At 39.5% G+C, this 15,098-nt stretch overlaps 1 long non-coding RNA gene across 2 annotated transcripts; it reads left to right on the top strand.

Annotated features, from left to right (window-relative positions):
• The first annotated feature begins 11,834 nt into the window (after positions 1 to 11,834).
• On the top strand, positions 11,835 to 14,246 carry LOC137464648 (uncharacterized). Of its 2 annotated transcripts, XR_010994334.1 has the most exons (3): positions 11,835 to 12,636; positions 13,124 to 13,414; positions 14,171 to 14,246. It is a non-coding gene; the product is annotated as an uncharacterized lncRNA (long non-coding RNA). The 2 variants fall into 2 exon arrangements; XR_010994333.1 differs by lacking the exon at positions 14,171 to 14,246 and having other exon boundaries at positions 13,124 to 13,452.
• Positions 14,247 to 15,098: the final 852 nt, after the last annotated feature.

The following is a 15,098-nucleotide window of genomic DNA, read 5'->3' as shown; positions in this document are numbered from 1 at the left end:
GTGCTTGAATGGAAATTACTTTGCAATTTGATATATTAAATGGAATAAGAGAAGGTCCAGAGAGAAAATGCATCTGCTTCATTGATACTGTCAGTTTATTTTCTGAAATTTTCTTCTTCAAGTAGAAGACATTTTTATCTTGGCATTATTTCAAATTTTGTACTTGAGAGCAATCAAGTTACATTTCACAGCTTAGTTAGAAAGCTTAGAGTAATTAACAGAAATATAATTCAAGAAAACTGTACCTTCTTGAGTGTCACATTTGCAATGAGACAGCAAAATGGCTTCATTTTGGGCTACAGGAAAATTCATATCTTCCCTAGAATATGAAGTGCTAAGACCTAATGTTCCGTCTTTGGAAGTAAAAGGGTAAAAGGCTAAAGAAAAGTTAAAAAAAAATTTGGTTCAATTATCTGATGGAACATCTTTTTTACATGCAGAAAAAACAGCTTCATTTGGAAGAAGACTGCATATTTTAGGGACATTAAATGAGTTTGCTTATGTAAAACTCTGGAGCAGGAATTAATGAGGCATGAGTTTTAAAACTCTGGAGTTAGAACTTAAGTAAGTACAGGCATTCATACCTATAATTACAGCTTTATTACCCATTATAAATATGTTCCAACAAAACCAATTATTTACCACTGCTTAATAAATCTGTAACACCAGCCGAGGTAGTACAAGGCTACTGTTTTGATAAGCAGTGCAGCCATAAAATGGCTGGGAAATCTGAAAATGCATTACCCTGCTCTACTTTGAAGCTCTGTCATTCACTTTTTGTAGATCAAACACGTTTTTCTCACTAGACATCCTCATATGTAGTGTTTTATAACCACATGAAGCAAAATGCTGGACATTCTGGTTATTAAATAGGGAAAATACATAATAATTAAGTTTATTAGCATTTTGCATACTATCAGCAATTCTTATAAAAACCAAAAGAGGCAGAACTTTCTTTTTACTATAACCACCCTTCTAGATGTGAAGCTCGGAGCTGACACCAACAGTCGGCTTCAAGCCAACCAGTAATTCCACCTTTATGAAATTAAAATATGACCACCCTCTCAACACTGGTGTAGTTAATGAGAAGGCAGCAGTTTTGGACATAAAAGACTGGACCAGTTGCACTCTTAAGAAAACCAGGCAGCTTTCTGTGGTGGGTAGACCTGGGTAAAGTCATTCCAGAAAGGGACAGAAAAGCTTTTACCAACTATATTGCCTGCACAAGGCAAGCTGAGAGCTTTTACTGCTAGAGAGCCTAAGAATGAGATCAGGCAGGGCAGAGTTAAAAGTGATTGCTGGAGGAGGACTGTTTCACAGCTGCACCATATCTTATTTCCAAAGAAGAATAGGTTTTTTGTTGGTTTTTTTTTGTTTTTTGTTTTTTTTTTTTTTGTTTGGTTGGGGTTTTTTTTTTGGTAACCTTAAGACCACAAAATTCAATTTTGTTTACGCTGCTGAGAAGATATGAACCACTTCAGACTGAAGACTGCAAAATTAACATTTTCAGTAAATGCACAAAGCTGAGGCTGTTTTATTTCATCTCTAGGTTTTGATTCACTAAATGCTGCTTCTTTATTACAGAATATGCTATAAAGTGTACTGGTGCTGAACTAAATCCAGGCTTTATTTGGACAAAAATGGATTGCTAAACTCAAGCCCAAAAGCAGTGAAATCTCACTAAGATGCCCATTCTAGGGTGCCAATCATAAGAGGTTTTTGAGCTCTTTCTGCCAACGCTTTTTTCCTGCCAAGTTTAAGAAACACAGCACAAAGGATAACCCCCAAAATGAAAGCCCATAAGTTGCAAATAGGCCCTTCAGTGTATTTTATAATCCCTGCATATTCCATTTGGAATGTAGGACGAATTATATTTGCCCCACAACCTTCTCTTTGAGGCTTTCTAAATGCCAAATTGATTGCTTTCATAATAACTTTCCAATGTGAATGACCACTCTGTTTCTAGGCATTATCTATTTTTGTCTTAAGAAGCCCATGAGGAATCATTCTCTGTTGCAGAATATGGTGGTTACTGTTTTCTCCTTTCTAAACAGTTGCAAGGATTTTAATGGAGAGAATAAAAGGGAACATAAAATTCATCAAACTAGTATTACAGTTAACCTGCTCCTCATAATATTGCTAAAAACCCTCTTGCACAAATTTGTATTTATACAACTACAAGCTAGTTAAAAATCTGCATACTTCCCTGTGAAGTTTCAATGTATTATGGAAGCATTAGAAATGGTACCTCAGATAAGAGGTCTAAGGAATTACGCATTACCTGACAGTTTAGCAATAAAGCAGTAGATTGATTTTTGAAACACACTCTGCTTGCTACTGATGTTATATTCCTGCAGGTAACTGGGTAAATAATGTGTTGAGAAGCACATAAACCCTAAGACACTTTTTTATCAGACACTGCCCGAGTTTCAGTTGGAGGCCAAATTACTCATCGCTTCATAGTGCTCAAGCCACGCATTGTCTAACTGCAGGGAGGTGCTGCACCAGCTGAGAGTGAGCAGCCCCTGCAACCAAAGCCTGTTTGAGGCTTAACCTGCTCTGTCACTATGCTCCTTTCTAGCCTCTGGTTGCTGCCTTTTGCATGGCCCTGCACAAGGCAGCTCACTTAACACCAAGTCAGGCATTGCTTAATATTGTTGTGCTTGGCACAGCAGAGACACATCCCAGGAGCTTTTCCATTGATTTGACTGGGCTTTAGCTCATCCCTGTAAATATTAAGACAAACTTCAAAAGCTGGCAATTCTAATTATGCCTGGCAGGAAGATTTCCTCTGATATCCAGGCACAATTGTAGCAAGCCTCACAGAATAAAATCTGTAAAAGCCTTTTTTAAGAAACAATGCCACTGTCTCCATACATACCAGTATGCAAGATCACAGTCTGACTTGATTTTGTTTCATTTATGTCACAGCTTTTACCATCTCAGCATTTTAATTATTAAAACTTCAAACTTCTGTTTCTATTTCTATAGAAATCGTTGATGGATATGAAAAACCACTACTGAAAATCAATAAATAATTTATATTATTTATACATAGCAGTAGATAGCAGATAAGTTATTTTCATCTCTCAGTACATGTACATCTCATATACATCTGACAAGCATGGACTTTCTGATAGATTGGAATTCTGAGTGATTTTGTCTGTGATTTGCTGAGTAGAAATGTAAAATGTGGAAATGTAAAAATGTAGAAAACATGGAAAAAGTATGCAGCTTTACTTTTCATTTTCAATTGAGTTATTTTCTATGTTTTGCATTTATGATATAAAATATATTATTTTCATAGTTTTAAATCAGATTTTAATTGAGATGTAACTTTAATAGTGTTACTATACTAAACAATCTAAATGTCCACAAAATATTTTTCTTGCACACTGCCCCAAGGGCAAGTTGAAAAATTAGTAAAGAATGAGCTTGTTGCTGCCTAGATGCATGCTCATTTTTATCATATGGGAAATCCTGCTTCTCAGGTAGGAATTTTACCACTGCAGCCATAAATCTCCTTCTCCCAGGATTTCACCCCTTTTTCTTGGTATGGTTGGGATTTGCAGTGGTAGATGGTTCTCACCCCCATCACAAAGCACGACCTCCTTCAGACCTAAGTCCCTTATCAGGCTATATCCTTTGTCTGAAAGGCTCGAAGTAGCTTAGGTGGTCATTGTTAGCTGCCACATTTGTAGGATGCCTCGTCTGACATCAGTGCAAGGCCAACACAAGATTTTGTGTCTCAAATATTACACTGTAATATTTGAACAAATAAAGTAATTGTAATTTTATCTCAAGGTAAACAAGAAAAAAAAAGAAGGAAAAAAGTACTGTACATCTTGCAGTGCCTTGCTTCATGTTTAAGTCCATTAAATCCTACATTTCAAATGGAAATGAAATGGCCAGACAATTTCTAGTCTGCTGAACCAATGTCCCATGGAGTTTTGGCCAGCATGTACACAGGGCTTTGGTAATAACCAGAAAGTACATTTGGAAGTAATCCCCTGGAATTAGAAATTAAATAAAGGGGTGACATAAAATTAACATCAGTAAGTGAAGACAGCTGAGAAATAATGAACAAGTGACAGCAGGTAAAATACGTACAAGGCAAAATGGGAACTGCTGGGTGCTATGCAAGAGGCATGGAATGTATAACCTGATTAACATGGGATACAGAGGCTTACACAGAAGCCTAGTATCTGGACATGCCCAGGGCTGGAGAAACAGGAGACTGGCACCAGCTGATGTCACTGCCCTGTGGCACTGTTACCCATGGAGCAGCCCAGCTGCTCAGGGCACAGACCCTGGGTCCCTGAGTGCCTCACTGCAGGTTATGTACCCCTCTGGCAGAACTAGTGTAGGGTCTGAGGCAGGTCTGGACTGCAGAGGAGGGAGCTGTTTGATAAGGCCTACAGTAAACCTAGGCAGCTTTAATGTCTTCAATCAGTGCACCAGGGAGGGGTCAGCAGCACAAGCTGGCCCTGGGAATTCAGAGAGATGTTCTGAGCTATGATGAAGCCTAAGCCAATTCACCTCTGCTGTGACTGCTGCTCCAACCAGCTCAGCTCTGCCTGCACAGATGGCAGTCCTGCCTCCAGCTGCAGCCTGGGCACACACACATCCACAGGTGTATCAGCATGTTAGCTACAAAAAAAGATAAACTGTCCAGATCCAAAACATCACTGTGCCTTGCCCGGGACCCAAGCGTATTTAGTGCCCTGTAACGGTTTCAGGGTGAATAAAGCTTATGATGTGTTTTCCTGCTCTGGTCTTTAAGACCTAGTAACACATAATGCATGTCAGAAATAGAAAATATTGAATTATTAGGTGAAGCATTACACGTTCCCCCAGGCTATGTAAAAATTAAATCAAAGTATGCTATGCTATTCCCACAGTCAGAAGAAAGTTCTAAGGCAAAATTATCCCCTCTAATCTACTTTTCTATTTCTAGTATGTATTTTACAAATAACTTTTGCCTTATCAATTATTTTACAGATACTAAGGGCAGCCTTTGATGCATTATTGAAAAGAGAGAAGACTGTTCATTCGTAGACTTCTGTGTAGAAAGTGAACTGCTTAATTGGATGTTTCTATAGCCTGCCACAACCCAATGTAATGAATATTTAATGGCAGTATAATGTAGCTATTTTTAACAAGTAGCTGACAACTGCACAAAAAACAAAAAAAAGGCTTCACAAATGGTGACATTGGATTCAATGCAGTGCACTGAAAAAAAAAGTCACAAAGGCAGAAATATGAGCAAGCATGTATGACAAACTACTCATCAAAAATTACTATTAAATATATTTTTTAAATTAGCACAAGGAAGAGGAAAATTAAAAGTACAGAAATATTCTACAATAGTGCAACACATCTCCAGAATTTCTGGTTTAGGCACCTCCAGATTTGCCTCCAAGCAAGGAGAGCAAGAGCTCCACAGAGCTGAGGCTGAAGCCCCAACGAGCCTTCCCAAGTTGAGCAGGTGAAAGACGCTTGCATTGGCTACAACAAGAAGGGACTTAGCTCATGCCTCCAGGCTTTGCTCAGCTAATCCAAATGAGCAGTCAAGGCTTGCAGGCTACCCCAGGCGGAGGAACCCAACAGGAAACCATGGCGAGGGGAGGCCTGGGTCAGAGGTGGAGAATAGCAGCCTGAGAGTAGGAAGAGGGATGGCAGGAGATGCCAACAACACAGGAGGCTGCAGCAGGCCAGTAAGCCCAGGCATTTGTACCCTACAGATAGATCAGTTTTGCTTTCAATGAGGACATGTCTTTTATTTTTGAATCCTAAGGAACAAAAAATAGAGGCATTCAATATATAACACATTAGTTAAATCAGAAGTTTTGCTGGAATATAATGATCTACAGGAAGGAAAATTTTAACCACATGCTGTTCAACAAATCTAGTGAAATTATTTTAGACACATTTAAAGCTCCTTATTTGCAGCAACTTACTTATGCTTTTCTTCCTTTGTTTTATGTAAAGAACTTTCAAAATCCACTTCCAGAAGTCTCTTTTGTATGTCTTTTTGTGGTTTATTACACAGCATTGTAACTCTGTAAATGATTGGAAGTTTAAAAAACAACATATTCTGATGTTGTGGTTGATATTAGAAAAAAATTAATTGTATTACACTGTATTATTTTTCTGAAATTTGCCTTAATAGCACAAGAAAGTTTCATTCAAAAGTAGTATCTAAAATGCCAATATAGTGCTATTTTTCTGTTATTACAGAAAAGACATTATAATGAGCCATATATGTGTGACTTGGAGCAAATTTCTTTTGATAATGGCTAAATACTTTCAGTTTGAAGAAATGCAGTTATTGTCCTGCAAGTGTAGACTCTGTTTTTCAGTCGGTTTATGGATGTGCTTTTTTCTTTTTAAAGTAATATTCTCTTATGAAATAGTCTTAAAGTACTTTGATGATACTGCACTACAATTCAGAAACCAAAACAATTTGTAAGTTCACATCTCATAAGGAAAGTTATTGTGGGTAATTATAAAGGAACATAATATTAAGGCAACTCAATTTTTGTGTCAAGACACTGTCAATGTATGAATGTCACCCTTTTAAAATTAGAAATAAACAAAAATAAGTAATAACAAAAATACTTACTATACATGCTTTTGACTTTTCAAAGATTTTAAGCTATTTAGGGTTATGGATGCTTGATCTATCACACACAAATAAACACTATTCTAACATTACCACAGACTCCCAGAGTTGTCCTCTTTCGGCCAGAGACTGTGCCCTATTTGGCCACAAGTGTTTTTAATAACACAGGGATTTTTTTGCAGGCAGTCAGTGGGCAGGGATGTACTAAATGCTGTTTGTGTTTGCTTCTAGGATTCTGCCTGGTATGGCAGGATTCCTTTGAAAGTGAGAGTACAAGAACTCTGTTTGGCTTGACCTCAGTTTCTCTGTTGGATGATTAAAATAGAATTTATAGACAGCCTTAACCCAGTGCCTACTGCAGTTGGTAAAAGCACTAAAAATACAAATATTTAAATATTTAACTATCATTAATTTTTGGGGGCAAGGGTGGGAGGGGAAGAAGAACAAAAGGAAGAAAGGAAGAAGGAACTGCAGAATGGTATTTCCAAATATCCCAGATTTCACCATGGGGGCTGGGGCTATAAAAATGAAATCTCATAGGGAGGAGCAGCTATGACTTCATTACATTCAGTGGGAATGTAATAAGAAGACTCTTGGCTGGTAATAGCTATGCTTATTCCTTAGAAAAAATGTCTTGATCACTGAAGAAAATAATGAATGGAATTGACTAAAAGAAAAAAAAATTGGCAGAAAAACATGAGAGAACCTGAGGCAATCAAAGTAAAGAGAATTAACTGCCTCTATTCCTCCAGAAATGTAAAAGAGTAAAATAGTAAAAGAACATTAAAAGGAAGCATAAAAGCAAAAATGTTAAATTTTTTTTGAGTATGCAACTTAGGAAACAGGAAAATAGATGGCTATCCATTAGAAAGTGACTAGAAACACACAAAGGAATAAGAGAGGTGGCAAACATCACTGTAAAAAATTTAAGTGGCAGGGGAGATGAAAACTGCTACATCACATATATTGCAATGTGAGGTTCTTTGGTCAAGTAATCACCACCTGAACTTTTTGCAGGTCAGATTTTAATTCCCTCAGTCTGCAAAGAGTGACACCCTTGTACAGGTTTATATTCATGAATAGGGAAATCCTCTGGCCTCAGAAAGACTACAGCCCCACATGAACTTATACAAGTACACCTGTACAGAACAAAAGACTATGGAGGAAGCAGGGAACAAGTTTGTTCTGTCTTTGGAGGAAGAACTTTTGCAAGAGTTCAGGTGGCTAAGTAGATGCAGGGAGTGATGGTAAGGTGCATTTAGAGCATTGCAAATGATGTGAGAAGACTGAGGAGTTGTCAGAGTATTAGTAAAGAATGGGGTTTCTTTCTGAAGTAAATCCACATTAACTAGCAAATACCTTCCCATGATAGCTGTGTAATTGTTTGACTTGGTGAGATTAAAAGCAACATCCAAAGGAATTTATTTGCCCTAATCACTAGATTTAAGTTTCTTACTATGATAGAATTTTAAACCTATTTAATACTTAAAGCAAATAATGCTTCATCCTAAACTGATTAGAAAAAACAGATTATTAATGGGAGGAAAAGCAGAAGTAATGGTGCTTAAATGCTTTCCAAGGATCAGAGGCATAACATGAAGCTAAGGTTTCAGGCAGGCTTAACATGATGCCAGAGATGGAAGTAGGCATATGAATGAGCTGTTGCTGCTGACTTACAGCCACCAAATGGTAAGTGACCAGGAACGCTGCCAGAATTGAGGCCAGGTGGGCAGGGCATGGAAGGGTGGGAAAGCAGCCAAAAGTTAAGCATGGTGAGGGAGCAAGTTGGTGTGGGGACCGCTTAAGCACTGGAGAAAGGTCTGGAAAGGCTTAAACAGCAGAGAGATCAGCAGGGCACCCACTGCTGTCCATGAATACTCTGCTTTCTGTGGGGATTCCCATTGCAAAGCACCAGGTGCGAGCTCCTTTCACGGTGTACCTGTAGGAGCAGAAACTGCTTCAGGGACCCACAGAATGATACAAAGCTCGAGGAGAAGGGTGGGCAGTAGTCTGGGAGGAGTTCTGCTGAATTCCTCCACCCCTCTGCATGGGAAGACATTCTTAGAGAGGGATGAAATAGACTCATTACTCCATAGAGACCTGCTTTCAACTCTCATTATTCAGGACTGGTTTGCTGTGGATTATGTGCAAGGTGCTTAGGGTAAAAATGGATCTGAAATCAAATATGAATCAAAGACTCATACAGCATCTCCTTCATGTTATGACAAGAGGCAATGACAAAGGCACATTAAGCATTTAGTCTCACTTTGTCTTCTATGTCCTCATCAGGTCCACAAAGAGCAAGTACATATCTGCTATTCTGGCAAGGTAACCACTAGGGCAAAAAAAAGAAGCTTTGAAATTTCCAGTGGTCCTCCTACCATTCTCTCTGAGTCTGGTGTTTGATCATTTTCTTCCATTTCAGTGTGTTGATTTTTTGGTTTTTGTTTGGGATTTTTTTCCTAGCTGCAACCTTTGCTGTGACTAATTCAGTAAGAAATAAAGCCAACAAAAATTAATCATTAGCTCTCTTCTATTGATTTGGACAAATACAAGTCTACAAATGCTTCCATCATCACATTCAGAATTGTAATTTCTCTTTTTCATTTTCAGTGACATTTTGTGTCAAACCTATCACAAATTCCCCACGGTGTTTTGAAGACAAAACTGCAGTAATGACTTCGGAAGAGCATGACATCTATATAATATTGTTAACTATCTATTACGTTACCAGCTGCATTTGCCCATTGTTGCTGATACTTAACCTTTACTCTTCTTCTAAAACTAGAAAGTGCTTTTCAAATATATGTTACAGCATGATCAACAAATTTAGGTAAGGCTGACACTGACAGTTTCTTTGTTTGGCATTGATTTTTCCCAAACAGAAATGCTATTAAAGCTAAGCAAAAGGCACTTTTCTCAAGTACAGTTTTAGCACTCCTGTTGATTGAATTGAAATGTCTACACTAATCAGTACTGGCCTTGCTGTAAATAAACCCAAAATATTGTACAGCTTTAGAAAGTTTCTTGCCACAAAAACACTGCAAGAAAATATCAGTGTGCATATCTCTGTCATGCCACTTATCCAGATTTCTCTTCTTTTTGCTGTGAATATGGAGAAACCAGCCATGGTACAAATTAACCTGGCTGCGCCCTCAGTGTTTCTGTCCATTGGGAGAACATGCTGTGGTAGAAGTCATAAAATACCTCAAGTTGGAAAAGAGCCATAAGGATCACTGAGTACAGATCCCAGCTCCTTTCAAAACTGGCTAAAATTAACCATATGACCAAGAGCATCATCTAGACAGTCCCTTGACTCTGCCAGGTTAATGCCATGACCACTTCTCTGGGGAGCTAGTTCCAGTGCCTGATATGATCCTATTACTGAGAGATGCCTCTGCCTGAATTAAGGTGCAAATGTGACCATCTGCCAAAGTCAACAATATGGATTTAATTGAACAACAAAATGTGAGGTGGAGAGAGAGAAAGAAATGGAAAAGAGAGGAGGGAGACAGACAGATCAAGCAGAAGATAGTCACCACTCAAGGATCCAGTGGCATCCTGTTGATCCTTATTCACCCTGGGCTTCTCAGTGGCGGGAGTCCTGAGGCTGGTCAAAACTTTTCACTACTTACACATTTTAGCAAACAACAAAATGAATTAATTAATTAATTGGTGCTCATTGGTGTTATACCCCAGTTTGCTTGGCAGGTTTAGGGGAGTGTTGTTTGGTGTACATTGGGCAGTGTGCAGGAGAAACAACAATATTCTCTGCAGGTTCAATAACAAACTTTTACTTGCAAACTTTAGAACATTACAGTAAAATAAGGTCCTTGGCAAATTTTAAAATGTAGCCATTTTGGTTAGAAATGCTGCAATATAAACACATAAAAATAGCCCTTAAGAAAATGTATAAGGTAAAGGAAAGAAAAATAAAGGATAAGTGTAGACAGGTGCATGGTCACCACCTGTGGATTCTGCAGCAAGATTGATTCTTGCAATTTTTATGTCCATTGGTCAACATGTTGGTCACAGTCTTGTCAAAGTGATGGTCACAATCTTGATCCATATGAGATGGGGGAAGCCCCTGACACAGAAAATCTGGTGCATTAATATGGGCTCAGGCTCGGTGAGAATGCCCAAGTACCCCCTCTAAGGTAGTGAGTTTTACAATGGATGATGCAATGCTGTGGATCAAGGGATATTTTGGTAATCTTTGATGGTTTATGACAATTTCTGAGACTTTACAGCTGCCTCTTACATTGGTGAAGTATCAGTTGTGCGAATTACGGTCCTTAAGCAGAGATGAACACCATCAGACCTACTGTGAATGTCCTGGTGCTTCCCCAGAGGGCAGTCTTCACAGCTGATTCACTTGTGTATGGACACTGGTATGATGAAAAGCATTATTTCACCTCAGTAGGATTTGCCTCGTATCAGCCTCCTCTCTTGTCTTGTTCAACACTCAGCTGATGCCCTGGGTGATGGGTGTACACCTCCTCTGCACCTGGACAATCACTGTAAGTGGCAGACTGTTTGAGTATTAACCATTAACATTCCAGTCTCTCACAACTAGTTACACAGTTCTCTTTTTCTATTGGTGTCACGATCTGCTTGTACAATTGGTTAAATGATTCCCTGTCTTCTCATACTAATTAGTCCCATGCTCAGTCTTTCTCTTAAGTTGGTGGTTTCTGATTTGTAGTCACAGTCTCCCCCTGCAAGAATTACCTTTCACCCATTCAGAGCTGATTCAGCACAGTTGCTGAGATGGCTTTCCTTGTGGTTGCGTTCTTTATGTGCATTATTTGGTGACATGTTCTTCTCTCCCAGGTTTGTTTATCCCTCCCTTCACAGTGGCCTAATTTACAGTCCAGTTTCAGGTATCCCTGCAGGCATATTTGGCAGTAAGGGCTTCCGTGGTCACAGGTACAATCTGTTCCTTAACTTGAGGGGATCTTTGACCCTATAAGCAGTTGCTTCGTTACACAGTTTGCCACAGTGGGAATTTTTGTCTGCATCCATTACCCAGGATGTGCTAGCCAGATCTCAATTACACCAGGCTTGGAGTTAGAGCCATTGAGGCAGCACAAGCCACACTGTTGTTCCCATCTGTGCTTATCCCATAGCAAAGTCCTTCTGTAGTAGACGTGTTTAAGACGGGCAATTGTGCTCTTTAAGTCCCTAAATTGTCTCTTTAAGTGTGCCCTACCACACTCAGTGAAGGAACTTTTCCTAATACCAGCCAGAACCTCCCCCCACTGCTGGCCCTCATGAGGAAGCAATAGGGTCACTTGTCACCTGCTCTTCTCCAGGATGAACAAGCAAATTTACCTCAGACCTTCCTTGTAAATCTAGCCCTCAAGATTTTTCACCTTCATAGTAGCCCTCCTCTGAACACACTCACACAGTTTGATGCCCTTCTTGTATGTATCCTACTTTCAGGGTTTCTTTAAATAGGAAAAGGCTGCCTGAATAAAGAGACCAGAGCAGAAGGGTTGCACAGGTAGAACAGGGTTGTGTTAGAAATTCCAGATGGAGAACTGTATAAAATGGCTGTGAGCCATCAGCAACTCTTCTGCATGATCCAAAGAATCCAATTATGTTAACATGGTATGACTTAGATTACCTTAAATTTATTGGGTTTATTTTTTAGCTCAGATGTTGGCTGTGCTGTGAGAAGGCACAATGGTAGCTAGGACCAGGGATTTCCCTATCCAAGGCAAGGATAAGGAATGGCTACAGGGAGTGGGTTGGAGGGTGGGAGAGTGGGGAAAGTGGTGGTATGTGGCCGGTATAAGTGGTCTCTTGTGTAGGAACAGTGTGGACTTTGCACCAGGGACATGCAGCATGCAGGAAGGGGTACAGATTGTGGCTGCAAAAAATTAGAAAATTACCCTAGGTCAAGACAGCACTCTGAGAAGGGTTTATTTTAAGGAGCAGCCAGCATCCCACTCTGGAGCAGCTGGCTGGCATGGGATGCTAAAGAGAAGAAGCAGACAAAATTTGAGGTAATGGTCAACAAAGCTCAGAGGGCATAGACTGCTCCTGAGCATCTGTGGCAAGATCAGAGTCTGATTTGATAGTTCTGATCTGTAAAGGAAACACATTGTTAAGTTGCTTCAATTATATACTTTTCAAGAAAGTAAAAACACATGATAAATAGAAACAATTACTGCAAAAAAGTTGTGCATAGTTGGAGCCTGTCTTTTAACCTTGCTGAAAATCTTTCATTGTCTCACTGTGAGTCTTTAAGAAGATTTAACCTCTCTGTCAGTTTTCAAGTTTCTAACTTGGATGTGATCAGCCTCAGTGTAGTACTGCAAGGATAGCTAATAAAAGCTATAAAACACTAAACACTGTATGGAAGATAAAAGAATCAACAGAAAAATCTGAATAAATTACTTGAATAAATAACACAGAAAAGAGTACAAGGTACTTCATTTACCTTGTCACTCTTTGGTATGCTTTTCATCCATCTGTCATTTGTTTTCACAGATTGTGAGCTCCTTGAAAGAGGATCTGTGTCTGTCCTCAGTGCCACCAAAAAACATGCCACAAAGTTGAAATAATATTGTGAAATAATTGTCATAGCTGTTGGAAGTGTACCACCTATTATACCTGAGCATGTTTGTGAAGTTCTGAGTGTGCTCCTTCCCCCACGACCACCATGAGGTGAGGAAGCACTCCTCTGTTCATCCCACACAAGGACATATAACAATGAAGACCTGGAAACTGTGTCAGGGCAAGCAAACCTCAGCAATCCTAAAGCCCAGGAATAGCACCCATGTGGGGTGGCACTCTTCAGACACTTTTGCTTAGACAAACCATCCAGAGGAGGCCACATGTGACACAAGACCTGTGTCTTTCTGAACTGAGGGGCCCAACAAGTACCCTGGGACACCCCACGTGTCAGGGTTTAACACAACATGCCTATGTTTAGCACTCCAGGTCCACATTTGAGAATTTGCACCAAGCCTCACACCCCCCTTAAAGCAGTGAGAGAAAACACGAACTTTTGAAAAATTAATGGTACCAGGGAGTGTGGCAGCAATCATCATTATTTTCATCTGCATAGATGCTGGTGTCAGGCCAAAAAGCCTATGAAGCATGAGAGATGTCTTCATTTCTGAAAGGAGTAGAAATCCCAAGAAACTGCAAATGACATCAAGCATTTCAGATGGAAACTAGACAGATTCATTACCTTGTCACAGGTGACATTCAGCCCACAGATCTCTGTCCTTTGCTCTGACATCAGCCACAGCCTCCTTTCTGTCACATGATTTTCTTACATTACTTGCTATTATCACTATTACTTACTATTCATGGAGAGTTGATGGCATACTCCAAGACTAACTGATGTACAGAAGAGTGCATGCACTCTCTTTTTTAATAGATGGGGAGTCTATTAAGCAGACTGCCTGACAGTTTTTCTACCTATAGTTCAGCATATAAACTGACATAAGTCCATAAACTTCAAAAACCCCATGGTATTGCCTCATTGATGACACACAGAGCTTGCTTTTCTTCTGCATTTCTCCTCAGCCTCAGCAAGGAAAACAGATTAGTCCCACTCCTAGTGTGATTATAATAGTGATAAGAGTTAGTACACCAGGTAAGACTTAATATACCAGCAGGACATCTGTAATGAGAGAAGTAGAGAGTCCAAAACGAACTAAAATGACCAGACCTTAAGCCCAATTGCCAGCATCTCCCTGGATGCTCTGGGAGCTGACTGATACCTGAATTAGCTGTCCTTGTTTCAATTAAGCACCAATGAAACAGGGTGAGGCTGAAGTAGCTCAAAAGAACGATTGGGTCGGGATCAGTGGCCAGTGCAAAGGCCAGAAGCTGCGCTTGCCAAGTGCAGGGTGAACACCTAGGTGTGTGACCCTACAGAAAGTTTCATACCTGTGTCACAAGATGGTGCTGCTGCTCAGCCGATGCACAGCTTAAGCCTGTGTTGACAGCAACAGAAACCTAATGCTGTGACAATGTATTGATTCAGATGTGCACGTGTTTATTTTTCTTAGTGTTCTGTGGCAAATGAGTGTTTTAAAGTTACTTAAAGAATCACAGCAAAGTCATAGGCAAAAGCAGGTTTAATATAAACAGGAAGTGTGATGTAGTTAATTTACAAGGTTCCCTCTACTACTTACTACTAATGCTCTAGTTAAAACACACAGAAAAAGAGCAAACTAAAACCTTAAACCAGTAAATTGAAATTCAAAATCAGCTCAAAACTTAACTCTGTGGAGACTGGGGATAGGAAACGGTTAAGGACAAACAGGAATAAGGAAGACCCTCCCATTGCATCACAAGTTTCAGAGTACACCCCTTTGCTAAACTGCACCCCAGACCTGACCAACAGTTTAGGCCTATTGCTTTAACAGCACTTAAGAGCACTTAACTGACAGTTTAAGTTAAACAATTTATCTAAAGATTCATATAGAATTTACTATAACTCATGGGC

This window comes from Anomalospiza imberbis, chromosome Z (assembly GCF_031753505.1).
Source record: "Anomalospiza imberbis isolate Cuckoo-Finch-1a 21T00152 chromosome Z, ASM3175350v1, whole genome shotgun sequence".
Classification (NCBI taxonomy): domain Eukaryota; kingdom Metazoa; phylum Chordata; class Aves; order Passeriformes; family Viduidae; genus Anomalospiza; species Anomalospiza imberbis.
The sequence above is the reverse complement of the archived record's forward strand: the minus strand, read 5'-3'. Positions and strand labels throughout refer to the sequence as shown.